We start from the raw sequence: 13,963 nt of genomic DNA on the forward strand, positions 1-13,963 counted from the left end.
CAAATATTCTTGGATGACTGTAATATTTAGCTGCTTTTTACACTTTCATGTCAACTTCTTGTAATGTTCTCTCTTTTCCTGGTATGTAGCACAAACTATATTTTCTGCCAAACCTTCTGTAGGTAGAAATGATACTTTTATCACTAGCCTTCATTCAGGGAATGGGTGCATGGTCAGAGTTTTATCTTACTTCTATCTAGACAAACCTATCAATTAAGAAATGAATATTTGAAAGGTTAGTATATATCAGGCACTATGCTATGCGTTTATCAGTGAGATGAGGTTTCATGTTATCTCATTTAATTCTCAACTCCTTGGAGTTATCTTATATGGTACTTCCAGGCTTTCCATCATGTTATCTCTGCCTCTCTTTTTTTTTTTTAAACATCTTTATTGGAGCATAATTGCTTTACAATGGTATGTTAGTTTCAGCTTCACAACAAAATGAATCAGTTATATATATACATATGTTCCCATATCTCTTCCCGCTTGCGTCACCCTCCCTCCCACCCTCCCTATCCCACCCCTCCAGGCGGTCACACAGCACCGAGCTGATCTCCCTGTGCTATGCGGCTGCTTCCCACTAGCTATCTACCTTACGTTTGGTAGTGTATACATGTCCATGCCTCTTTATTGCTTTGTCACCGTTTACCCTTCCCCCTCCCCATAGCCTCAAGTCCATTCTCTAGTAAGTCTGTGTCTTTATTCCTGTTTCACCCCTAGGTTTTTCATGACATTTTTTTTTTTCTTAAATTCCATATATATGTGTTAGCATACGGGTCTCTTGTAGACAGCAAATATATGGGTCTTGTTTTTGTATCCATTCAGCCAATCTGTGTCTTTTGGTGGGAGCATTTAGTCCATTTACATTTAAGGTAATTATCGATATGTGTGTTCCCATTCCCATTTTCTTAATTGTTTTGGGTTTGTTATTGTAGGTCTTTTCCTTCTTTTGTGTTTCTTGCCTAGAGAAGTTCCTTTAGCAGTTGTTGTAGAGCTGGTTTGGTGGTGCTGAACTCTCTCCGCTTTTGCTTGTCTCTAAAGGTTTTAATTTCTCCATCAAATCTGAATGAGATCCTTGCTGGGTAGAGTAATCTTGGTTGCAGGTTTTTCTCCTTCAACACTTTCAATATGTCCTGCCACTCCCTTCTGGCTTGCAGAGTTTCTGCTGAAAGATCAGCTGTTAACCTTATGGGGATTCCCTTGTGTGTTATTTGTTGTTTTTCCCTTGCTGCTTTTAATATGTTTTCTTTGTATTTAATTTTTGACAGTGTGATTAATATGTGTCTTGGCGTATTTCTCCTTGGATTTATCCTGTATGGGACTCTCTGTGCTTCCTGGACTTGATTAACTATTTCCTTTCCCATATTAGGGAAGTTTTCAACTATAATCTCTTCAAATATTTTCTCAGTCCCTTTCTTTTTCTCTTCTTCTTCTGGAACCCCTATAATTCGAATGTTGGTACGTTTAATGTTGTCCCAGAGGTCTCTGAGACTGTCCTCAGTTCTTTTCATTCTTTTTTCTTTATTCTGCTCTGCAGTAGTTATTTCCACTATTTTATCTTCCAGGTCACTTATCCGTTCTTCTGCCTCAGTTATTCTGCTATTGATCCCATCTAGAGTACTTTTAATTTCATTTATTGTGTTGTTCATCGTTGCTTGTTTCATCTTTAGTTCTTCTAGGTCCTTGTTAACTGATTCTTGCATTTTGTCCATTCTATTGTCCATTCTATCTCCAAGATTTCGGATCAACCTTACTATCATTATTTTGAATTCTTTTTCAGGTAGACTGCCTATTTCCTCTTCATTTGTTAGGTCTGATGGGTTTTTATCTTGCTCCTTCATCTGCGGTGTGTTTTTCTGTCTTTTCATTTTGCTTATCTTACTGTGTTTGTAGCTGTCCAGTTTTCCCAACACCACTTATTGAAGAGGCTGTCTTTTCTCCATTTTATGTTCTTGCCTCCTTTGTCATATATTAGGTGAGTATATGTGCATGGGTTTATCTATGGGCTTTCTATCCTGTAAGATTTATCTATATTTCTGTTTTTGTGTCAGCACCATACTGTCTTGATTACTGTAGCTTTGTAGTATAGTTTGAAGTCAGGGAGCCTGATTCTTCCAGCTCCGTTTCCTCCTTAGGTAGGTTTATTCCTAGGTATTTTATTCTTTTTGTTGCAATGGTAAATGGGATTGTTTTATTAATTTCTCTTTCTGATGATTCGTTGTTAGTGTATAGGCATGCCAGAGATTTCTGTGCATTAATTTTGTATCCTGCAACCTTACCAGATTCATTGATTAGTTCTAGTAGTTTTCTGGTGACATCTTTAGGATTCTCTATGTATAGTGTCATGTCATCTGCAAACAGTGACAGTTTTACTTCTTCTTTTCCAATTTGGATTTCTTTTATTTCTTTTTCTTCTCTGATTGCCATGGCTAGGACTTCCAAAACTATGTTGAATAACAGTGGTGAGAGTGGACATCCTTATCTTTTTCCTGATCTTAATGGAAATGCTTTCAGTTTTTCACCATTGAGTATGATATTTGCTGTGGGTTTGTCATATATGTCCTTTATTATGTTGAGATAGGTTCCCTCTATATCCATTTTATGGAGAGTTTTTATCATAAATGCATGTTGAATTTTGTCAAAAGCTTTTTCTGCATCTATGGAGATGATCATATGGGTTTTTTTCCTTAATTTGTTAATATGGTGTATCACATTGATTGATTTGCATATATTGAAGAATATATTGATTTGCATATATTGAAGAATCCTTGCAAGTGGGATAAATCCCACTTGATCATGGTGTATGATCACTTTAATACATTGTTGGATTCTGTTTACAAGTATTTTGTTGAGGATTTTTGCATCTATGTTCATCAGTGATATTGGCCTGTAGTTTTCTTTTTTTGTGATATCTTTTCCTGGTTTTGTTGTCAGGGTGATGGTGGCTTTGTAGAATGAATTTGGGAGTGTTCCTCCCTCTGCAGTTTTTTGGAAGAGTTTGAGAAGGATTGGTGTTAGCTCTTATCTAAATGTTTGATAGAATTCACCTGTGAAGCCATCTGGTCCTGGACTTTTGTTTGTTGGAAGATTTTTAATTACAGTTTCAATTTCATTACTTGTGATATGTCTGTTTATATTTTCTAATTCTTCCTGGTTCAGTCTTGGAAAATTATACCTTTCTAAGAATTTGTCCATTTCTTCATGTTTGTCCATTTTATTGGCATATAGTTGTTTGTAGTCGTCTATTATAGTCCTTTGTATTTCTGTGGTGTCAGTTGTGATTTTTCCTTTTTCATTTATTTTATTGATTTGCATCCTCTCCCTTTTTTTCTTGATGAGTCTGTCTAAGGGTTTATCAATTTTGTTTATCTTCTCAGAGAACCAGCTTTTAGTTTTATTGATCTTTGCTTTTGTTTTCTTCATTTCTATTTCATATATTTCTGCTCTGATCTTAGTGGAAATGTTCCCTAACATGGGAAAGGAAATAGTCACTGGATTATAGTTTAAATGTCCAAAGTCCTATAAAGTTTATTCAATTTTACACACAAAAGTTGAACTTCATATGCTACAAGGAAGAGATAACTATTTGTCATTGAGCCATGCAGAGAAGTTTCCTAGTGCTAAATCCTTTGCCTTTTCTCTGCTCTTTATATTGCATCCTAGTTTAATTTCTCTGACTTGCCTTTCATGTTATTATCACCCAACATCTTGGTTTCTTCCATGTATCACAGGCAGAAACAAGAACTGTCTATTCTGAAAAGATAATTATAAGGAAGTTCTTCATTATAGCAACATTTCCATTCCAGATTCATATTATAACATTTATTTTATAAATGTTATAAAATAAACTCTGTGTGTGGGAAGAGGTAGATGTAAGGAGTTCACAAATTTTTCGTTTCATTTTGGGCCCTTGGTATGTTACGGCAATATAAAATTGACTAGAATTATATTCTGTAAAAAAATGTAAAACTTAAGACTACTTTTATTTCTTAAAATATAAAGGCATCCTGGTCCGGGAAGATCCCACATGCCACGGAGCGGCTGGGCCCGTGAGCCATGGCCGCTGAACCTGCGCGACCGGAGCCTGTTGCTCCGCAACGGTAGAGGCCACAACAGTGAGAGGCCCGCATACCGCAAAAAAAAAAAAAAAAAAAAAAAAAAAAAAAAAAACCCAAAATATAAAGCATCACTTAAATTGTTATTACCTTTTACTACAAATAGCATTTCTTTCCAAAAATATTTCCTTCTTTATAAAACTACAGAATGATGAAAAACACTATGTTCTTGGGTTTATATTATTAAGGTCAAGTCATCTATCAATAAAGGAATAGTTCTAGTCTAGCAAAGTCAGATTTAGCAAACTTCATATAAGCAATTATTTTCCACTGGCTGTTACTCTAAAAGCCAGAGGCTAGTTTATTATTAAAAAGTGTTTCCTAGATGAAGTACGCTTTCAGCATAGCAAATTTTCCAAAGTAATATAAAAAGACAACAACTTTCAAATAATAAAACAATTTCAAGGCAAAGGCAATAACTTTCTGATAAAATATTAACCATGTAATACTGAACACATTCAAACTATTAACAGTTCTGAACTACTATAAAAAGTGACCAGATAGAAAACCAAGAAAAATATAGTATAGTACACAAACTTTATCAGACAATTGTCTGTGCTTCAAGTATGCTAGCTTCAATATTTAAGCAATTGCAATTTGAATAATGCTTTTAGTTTTTTTCCGATTTTTACAAATACTATTATTTAACCCAATGTATTTTTATGGTTATTTGTTTTTAACAACACGAAGAAGAAACCACAAACCTCATGCTATTAAATAAATCCTTTTCCAGTCAATATTACCTGTTAATAATTACGTGGTATGGAACAGCATTCTTGTACAAGAGAAAAAGAAGACAAAAGAGGGAAAGAGGGAGAGAAAAAGAGACAAGATGCAGAGCAGAGAGGTGAAGGGAAAGAGAAATAGAAGAGAGGCTACAAATAGTTAACGCTTAGAGAAAAAGAAAATGAAGAAGCTATGTGAGTGTTAAGTATTCTGTTGCAAACCCAGGGATCTACAGAATGAATTATTACAAGGTGTTGCTTCATTTGACTATTCACTGACTGCCAAAATGACAGATTTCGCTGGATTTTAGTCAGGTCTAGAGGAGCATTAGAGAGTTGGAGACACAATTATTCCGGTAAATGGAGGCCAGAAAAATAGAGCTGTTTCAGGTCTTTGTATCCTGTAAATATCTCGTCTCTTTTTTCTTCTCCCCATTCTCTTTCTTCCTAATAGTGGACATGTGAATGCACTCTTAATTTCAAACTTCCTACTGAATTTCTGGAAACCCTTATTTCTAAATGGAAGAGTCTGTTTCATTTGCTCACAGACATAAACATCCAAAACAACACAGATCAATTTTTATTGCTGTGCTAATCATGTACTAGAAGTATTGAGTAAAGGAGAGAGTATTTATCTCAATTCATCAGTGGATGTTTCTGAAACAGACTTTATTTAGCCTTTTGTCCATTATCCCTTCTGTTACTCTAAGAGCATTTAAAAAGTATGTTGATAACATTTACCAGATTAAGGCAAAGTTCCTTACACCCACCACCTCGTTCTGTTTTTTCTTAGTTCTATAATGGACTTGTAAATAATTTTATCATCATTATAGTGATAGTTTATGGGAAATGACATAATTTTCCCCAAACAAGAAGTTCATTTCTCCAGAAGCATTTATTTTTCTCAGACAAAATAAATGCTCTAAAGGAGACTACTGTGTAAACTATAATGACTTCTTTCCCTGGATTTATCCTAATGACTATACTTACCACCTAAACTGGTTGAGTCCAGGGCCTTGTATTAAACCATTCATTCAACAAGTTTTTACAGAGCAGCTGGTTTTTCCTTTAAGCACGGTGTTCTGTAAATGAGATGCAATGTTAAGCACAAATATCATTTGGTGCCCTCTGGACATTACAATTCAGCCAGATAGGTAGATATATAAGTACATGATTACAGTACAGTTTGGCAAATTTGGTAAATACTATCATTCCTCTTACCAAATTGCCCCCCTTATTCTTTAATAAAAATTCAATGTTTCCTCTTTGTGTATAGTTCAAGACTACCTAAACCATCCGTCTCCTTCCCAAATGATGTCTTATTAATCAATTTTTCTCTCGTTGAACACTTGTGTGCCAGGTATTTATCTAAATATTGAGATAATAGCAATAAGCAAAGCAGATACAATCTTATTCCTGAGAGAGTTTACATTCCAGTAGTTGAAACAGACAGTAGGCACAAAAATACATACATACATGAATTCAAGTAGTAATGAATTCTGTGATGGTAAATAAGGTAGGGTAAAAATAAATAGTCATGTGGAGTGTGGGGAGGGAATATTTGAGCAGAAACCTGAGGAAGAAGGAGAATCCTGGAAATATCTATGGGGGAGAGTAGTCCAAGCAGAGAGAACAGAAAGCCATGAAATGAACTAGGGATACTTGAGACGCTGCAGTAAGACCAGATCATTGTGATTAGGATTAAGTGAAGGAGATAAAAAGCAAAACACACACACAAATTTAGGAGATAGAATCAGAGAATCATTTAAATACACTCAGAGAATCATTTAAAGTACACTCTAATTAGAGTTCTGTCACACTTGTTTAAAAGTTGGATTTTGGAACAAGGAACTATCGTAGAGTTTGAGCAGCAGGCTACCATGATACAATTTAATTTTTTAAAAGACAATTATGATCATTTTAAGATTTTACTTAGGGAAATAAGAACAGAAGCAAGAATATCAGTTAGGTGGTATCTGTATCTTATGCAAGAGAAATGGAGGTGACGAGAAATGGTCAAATTTGGAATGCATTTTGAATGTGGAGCAAGAAGAGAGAAGAGAAGCAGGCTTTGGAGCACATGGATGAAAAGTTCTGTGTTAAACCTTCCAAAATTATGATGCCCTTTAGACATCTGAATGGAGATATCAGGAAGACAGTTGAGCACATATGTCTGTAACTAAGAGTGTAGTTCTGAAGGCAAGGGTTTTGGAGATAGTGACATTGGTGATATAGAAATTATTTACAGTTATGAACGAGGGTATGAATTAAGGGTAGACTGGGTGTGGATAAAGAAGAGTACAAAAGAAACCCTGGGTACTTCAAGGACTATGAGTCTGCTCTAGAGGCTAAGGGAATAGTGTTTCAGGAAGAAAATTTTGATATCTCTGAGGTTGAATAATAGGACTAAAATCGACCATTGCATTTTTCAATATGGAGGTCACTGAATACTATTAATGAACTTGGCAGAATCAGCATAATTGGAGTGGGTGAAAGAGAGCATGTGAGTTGGGGAAATGGATCAGTTATTGTAGAAAACCACTTTAAAATTTTTTTGCTACATAAAGATATAGAGAAATGGAGCAGTAACTGGAGAGAGTTGAGGGATAAGTGGTCATTTATGGAGAATATTACTGCATGTTTGTATCCTTATGAAAATGACATAATAGAGTGATGGCATTGATGATGTAGAGACAGGAGCTATTTCTGGGGAAAAAAAGTCCTTAAATAGGTAAGGGAAATAGAGTGAATCAACTGGACAAATGCAATAAGATTGCTAAGCAATGCTATGCACCCATAGAATTGAACTTTGTGATACTAAATGTAAAGTGATTCCATCAACAGTGGCTTACTTTTCCCTACTCACGTTCTACAGGCAATTAATTAGGAGACACGTAGTAAAATTAAGTGGGTTGCAGTTTTGTCCATTGAGGAAGACAGAGGGAGTTGGGGCACACTATTTAAGGATGTCTATAAATGTGATTACATGATTATAGTGATGGATTATGGCATCTAAGTTGGAAAAGGAAATTTTGAGATGGTGATTGGAAGTGAAAATGGGACCATTAAAGAATTGGAAGCTGAAAAGTTGTGACAATGAGTAGAGTAAGTGAGCTGGAAATATTAGAGATGGTGGTCAGAGAAGGGGCTGATTTTAGTAACATTCTGGAGGCTATACTATTATACATAATAGGAGTAATGGTATGAGTCGGGGAGCTGGTGGTAGAGGTAAGGTGGAGGGAAAGTTATTGACAATTATGAAAATAAAAAATTTAAAGGAAAACGGAATTGGGAAATTATTTGCTTGGGACAATCTTATACCAAGGGGTTGGCAGGCTGAACTCTAGTCCAGGCTCTATTTCCAACCCTGGGCTCTGGACAGAGGCTGGTCTCAGGCTGAAGGAAGAAACTCCTTTTTAAAGTCATCTGCCTGAAGGGAGTGCCTCTATTGAAATTCATACACAGAGAAGAGATTTTTTAAAAATAATTTGAACAAAAATACTCTGTGCTACCGATTCCTGGTTTGAAATCACCAAACGTGTAGTAAGGAGTAAGGGTATTATATTACCATTGTCAAGGAATGAGAAGGACTGACAGGAAGGCTTGCACAGGACCGCAACTAAGAAAGGGAGTAGACAGTATGCTCTGTTGGCATCAGCTTCAAACAGATTGAGATTTTAGTTTAAAGATGGGGGAAAGCAATGGTCTGGAAGAGCTATGAGAAGCAAAGAAGATGTCTCTCTGTTTACAGGTCCTGGGGGTGTAAAATTATCTACCATTTTATAGGGCTGCAAGGTAAGCCATGCCTTGAAGTAACAGCATATTTCAATTAGATTAAGAAGATGAAGAAAAAAGTTTCAGAGAACAGTTTCGTGGTTTTACCAGTTAATGTGTGTTGTTTCCTAGTTACTTAAATTCTTTGTGCTTCAGTTTTTCACCTGTAATATAAGAATGATATAAATTGTCAGATTACTGTGAGGGTTTAGAAAGATAATATACAGAAAACACATAAAAGGTTTCCTAACACAGAGCAAACACTTAAATATGAATTGTTATTATTCTTTATTAAATAGTTTTGAGAGTGTTGTTGTTGGTATGTGTACATGAGAGAGAGAGAGAGCAGATGAGGTTGGGTGTGATGTCAGGTAGGGCATGGATAGTGACAGTCTTACCATGAGAACTCTAAGCTGGGGAGGTTCCTTCGAGGGTGTATTACTGATCATTATTCTACCCTTTGAGTGTTAAATCCCTCCTGTTTTATGAATGCATGATTCAAATATAATATTCATTATTCAACAATTTTTTCAGCCACTACTCTTTAACTTTTGAACAAACTTGGAAGATTTTTACCCTGTCTCATTTTCTTCTTACTCAAGTTTTTTTTATTGTCCTGACTTGAATGGTGTCGAATGTTGGCTTAGCTAAAACATGGCCTCTTCATTCCTTGCCTTTCATCCCCGTAATTCTCCACTTTCAAAATCACGAAATTAAATATGTCCACTTCTGATAATATTTATGTAGGGTGACTTGGGGGTACATATTGGAGATTAGAGACAAGGCTAACTTCTCTACTTCGCTACCACTTGGGAATAAAGTCTGGGAGACTGGCGAGAATTGCAGATTATTTTGACGACCAATGTCACATATCCTGGACTGATCTCTTATTTCAACCACATGGGTTGGACAATTCTATCTTATTCTGATGGTCTCTAGCAGTTTCTCTTCACTCTTCTGCAATGGAGGGGGGCTAATAATTGTTTAATAAGCAGTTGGTGCTAGATGGGGCAGGGGAGAGGGCAGGAATCATGCCCTGATTTGTAGCATTTGCTGATTTCCCTGGTGTAAATATTCTCACCATGGACAATTTCAAGATTCAGCATGAGGTACTGAATGCATTTCTGGGAAGAGATATGCAGTAGTGCTCCATTATATTAGTATTCCACCATACAGATAATAGACAAATAATCACAAGAGGGTAGATAATAGAAAATAATTAGTACAAGATGGATTTTGAGTATTAATTATTTCATTTTTCTTATAAATTAATTATAAATTTATGGAATTTATTTTTTAATGATGGCTGTGTTTTACAACAAGCTCTCAAAATTCCTGGAAGATTTCTACACAGGACCATCACTAAGGCCATGGCCTTCTTCAGAGCCATAATGGACTGCTCTATTTGCACACTGGTGCAGCCTGAGAGAATAAAGAAGTTAACATCCCCAGAGGCAACCCTCAACAAGTATGGATGTGAGTTACTAAACAGGTGCCCCAACATCTCATGCCTCAAACAGACAATTTTTGACACTTCTCCGTGATTGCAGGTTAAACCTGAATAATGCACCACCCTGATGTTTAGTCCCCTTTCCCTGTCTTACTTTCCCTGCTCACCGGCCCCTGATTTCTAAGAGTCTCATAAATAAATGACCTGCAACCATGACTTTGACCCAGACTATGCTTCAGAGAAAACCCCACAATCTAAGAAGCTAAAACCAGAGCACTCCTAGTCAGCAACCTTTCAGAATGAGATTCTGGAACTAGGTCACTGTAAGATAAAGTTATCTTAGAGCTGAACTGCTTTTCTGACTTATCTATGGGGATGTCTGGAAGTCTGATACTGACTCTAGGCTAAGATAAGGAGGAGAGAGGCTACCTAGTTTATAATTACCTATTTAATGTTAGAAACTCCCCCGGCAGCCACCTTTTTTATGTTATTTAGGGATGTGTGGATTAATGGCTTACACCTGGTGAAACCAGTTATCAGCTGGCTTGTATACATGTCCAGTGGGACATAAAAGACCCTCCTGGAAAGGTTTGCCCTAGGTCTCCTGAAACCAAGACTCCTTATATATGTCTTGGTAGTTAACAGTCCAGAGTTAAAGATTACAGTCCAGAGTTAAAGTCACAAATTGTGTGACTGAAAAGGATTTTGGAGAGCCTAGAAGTTTCTTGGGTCCCATATGCTTACCTGCATTTTATTTCTACTGTTCAATACAAAATCTTTCAGCTTCATTAAAGCCTTACATGAGTATGCTCTGTGGAGTTTAGTCAGTTCTTTCAATTATCTGACCAATGTAACCATTACAGTCTCTCATCCATGGAATGTAACACAGATCCCATTGCTTGTGGTAAATGGCCTGTTGCAACACCACAGTTAATTAGATACCCATCTGAGCTGATTTGGGGTAAGGTACAGGCAAAGTGGAAACACTGAGTTATACAGTCATTCTAGCATTTGATTGGTGTGGTATACTCTTGGGCAGTAGTAGACACTGATGATAAATGACTTCATGACTTAATAGAGCTTCCTGGTGTTATCGGTTCTGCTAATTCATTAGGTCCAGCGGGTGTAGCAGCAATCCATCATACAACAGAAAAAGTACATCTTGGATCAAGTACCAGCATATCCAGAAGACCTGTCAGTTTCTTGAAGTGGTGGCACCGTCCCCCATGTTAACCCACTTGGGGTTCACTAATGTGTCTATTTCAGCTCATGCTTAAGACTCAAGGAGTTTGATCCCCATAACTAGTTGGTGACTGAGGAGAACTGGGGGTCTGTTTCACAAATTGTTTAGCTTGTTGTGTTGGTGTTAGCTAAAATTGGACTACAACTCTATTGACTATAGCCGTACCACTACTATATTGTGCGAAGTAAACTTGCCTGTATACTTGGAAAGAGGGAGAATTGGCTTGTATAACAATATACATAGAGTATAGGTAGTGGCGAATACCTTGGTAGGTCAGCTTAGGGGTCTGGAAGGGCAAATTGGAAAGTCAGAGGCAAGGATATCTAAAGAAGTGACATGCTGATTTTGGGGTATATGAGGATGAACACATGCTGAGAGAATTTTCTCTTTTACACTAATACCCACCACAGAGCATTCAGTGCAGAAGAGACACTCAAAATCCTGGTGCATATGAGGATGGACCTGTTAGAGTTTGGCTAGCCCTATCTGTGGCTTCTCCCATGCTCATATAATGGGTTCATGAGTGGAGTAGTCATGGTGACAGGGTCCAACAGCACTGGCCCCTTTACAAGGCCAACTGAGCTACTGCTTTCCTGGCGGTCAGTGCTTGATATCAGACCAACCACTTGCTAACAAACTAATTCCTTCAGACACATTTTCCCCTTTCACAACCATACCAGATATGGCTTCATCTACCCTGATTATAGTGTCTCTGCCAGAACCATTAGGGGTGTAGGCCAGACTTCCTCACACTGAATGCCACATCACAGAACCTGAAACCAAGGATGCATTTTATAGTGAAGAATTTGTGACTGTGAGTGTATGGTCATGGACCCACTGATCCCACCATATACCCATCACTCTGAAGTAGTCAGCCCCATAGAGCCCTGCTGAAGTAAAGAGTACTGATTTGTGGTAAAAACACCTACCTGGATTGTGTGTTGAATAGCTCTACTTTTCTGCTGCAGGAACTCACAAAGCCTGAACACAAGTGCAGCGTGAAAGCTAGTGGTTGATGAATTACTTGAAGGTGGCTTTCAATCATTGTGGACAAATGGACAGCCTTTCTTCTAGAGGCTTATTTTTAGGAAGCATTGTTGAAGCTTCCAGAGATCCTGGTGGAAATGGAGTCCTTGGTTTCTACAGCGTTATCATTTTGGCTTTTCCTCCTTTCCCTTTCCTTACTCTTGTTTTCCAGAGCCATCTCCCAAATGAATCTCATTTATCCAAGACATTGCCTCAGGCACTCCTTTCAGGGAATGTATATTAAGATGGGGGGGCGGGGATGAGCCGCTAGTACCACTACTATACCCTTCAATCATTCTCCAGTGCTTTAGCAATAACTCCTAGTAATTTGATTATGTGGATTGTAGGGTCTTAAATGAAACTCCCAAGACATTGATGGGACTTCTAGAAGCTGGGGAAATGAAAGTGTAATTTCAAAGCTGTGATTTCCTGTCTTTTAAAAAGTGGAGGGGCTTCCCTGGTGGCGCAGTGGTTGAGAGTCCGCCTGCCGATGCAGGGGACACGGGTTTGTGCCCTGGTCCGGGAAGATCCCACATGCCGTGGAGGGGCTGGGCCCGTGAGCCATGGCCGCTGAGCCTGCGCGTCCGGAGCCTGTGCTCCACAATGGGAGAGACCACAACAGTGAGAGGTCCCCGTACCGAAAAAAAAAAAAAAAAAAAAAGTGGAGATCATAACCCCTCCATCCCCCCACCCTTTTTTGAACATATTTTTTTTCTCTCCTTTATTCTGGTGTTCTGGGAAAGTCTCAAGAATTATCCCTTTAATTCTAGAGGTACACAGAAAACAAACCAAATGTGGGATGAAATCTTTGAGGTAAGCGTGGAGTTTTAAACTTCTAAGCCCAGTTTTCATTTGATAATGTAGATTGATGTCCATGTCTTTTTGAGTCAGCTCTTTGTCAATAAAAATTGTGTTGCTCTTTTTCAGGGAAATGGTTCTTTTCCAGATATAGATTGTAACTGCACTGCATGGCATGCCAACGCTTATTTGCGTGGACATGAGTATTTTTATATTTGAATAGTTACTGAGACCAGAACTGAGATCCAGGGGCCTACAGACGAGAAGTGAAAACTTGATCTCTGTTTTTGGTCAGGGAAATATCCAGGAAAAGAACTTGGCTAGATTTGTTGAAGCTCACCCTCATCCACAGGATAAGCATTCTATATTCGTTCTAATCCTGGGAAGCAGCCACTCAGCCACCCCTGCCAGAAATTTTGGACTCATTCTTCTCTTTTCCTAAATAAATGACATCAATCCATCCATGTGTCCTACTGATTGTACCTCTTTACTTCTCTTAAAAAATGAATTCCTTCCTTTTCATTAGCACCCCCCCCACCACCACTATGTCCATGGTTTAAGCATTTCTCATCTACTTCACTTACTATATCTCTACCCTAATTGGTTTTCTTGACTTTCTATACTTGCCTTCTCTAAGGCATCCCCCTGCCCCCACTACAGAATAACACGTGAGACTGTCAGATCAGTGTTGTTGAATAGAACTTTCTGCAATGATGGGCATGTTCCATATCTGCAATGTGTCTTAGGATGACTACTAGTCACATGTGAGCACTGGAAATATGGCTAGTGAGATTGAAAAATTATTTAATTTTAATTAATTCAAATTTAA

This window comes from Pseudorca crassidens, chromosome 4 (assembly GCF_039906515.1).
Source record: "Pseudorca crassidens isolate mPseCra1 chromosome 4, mPseCra1.hap1, whole genome shotgun sequence".
Taxonomy (NCBI): Eukaryota; Metazoa; Chordata; class Mammalia; order Artiodactyla; family Delphinidae; genus Pseudorca; species Pseudorca crassidens.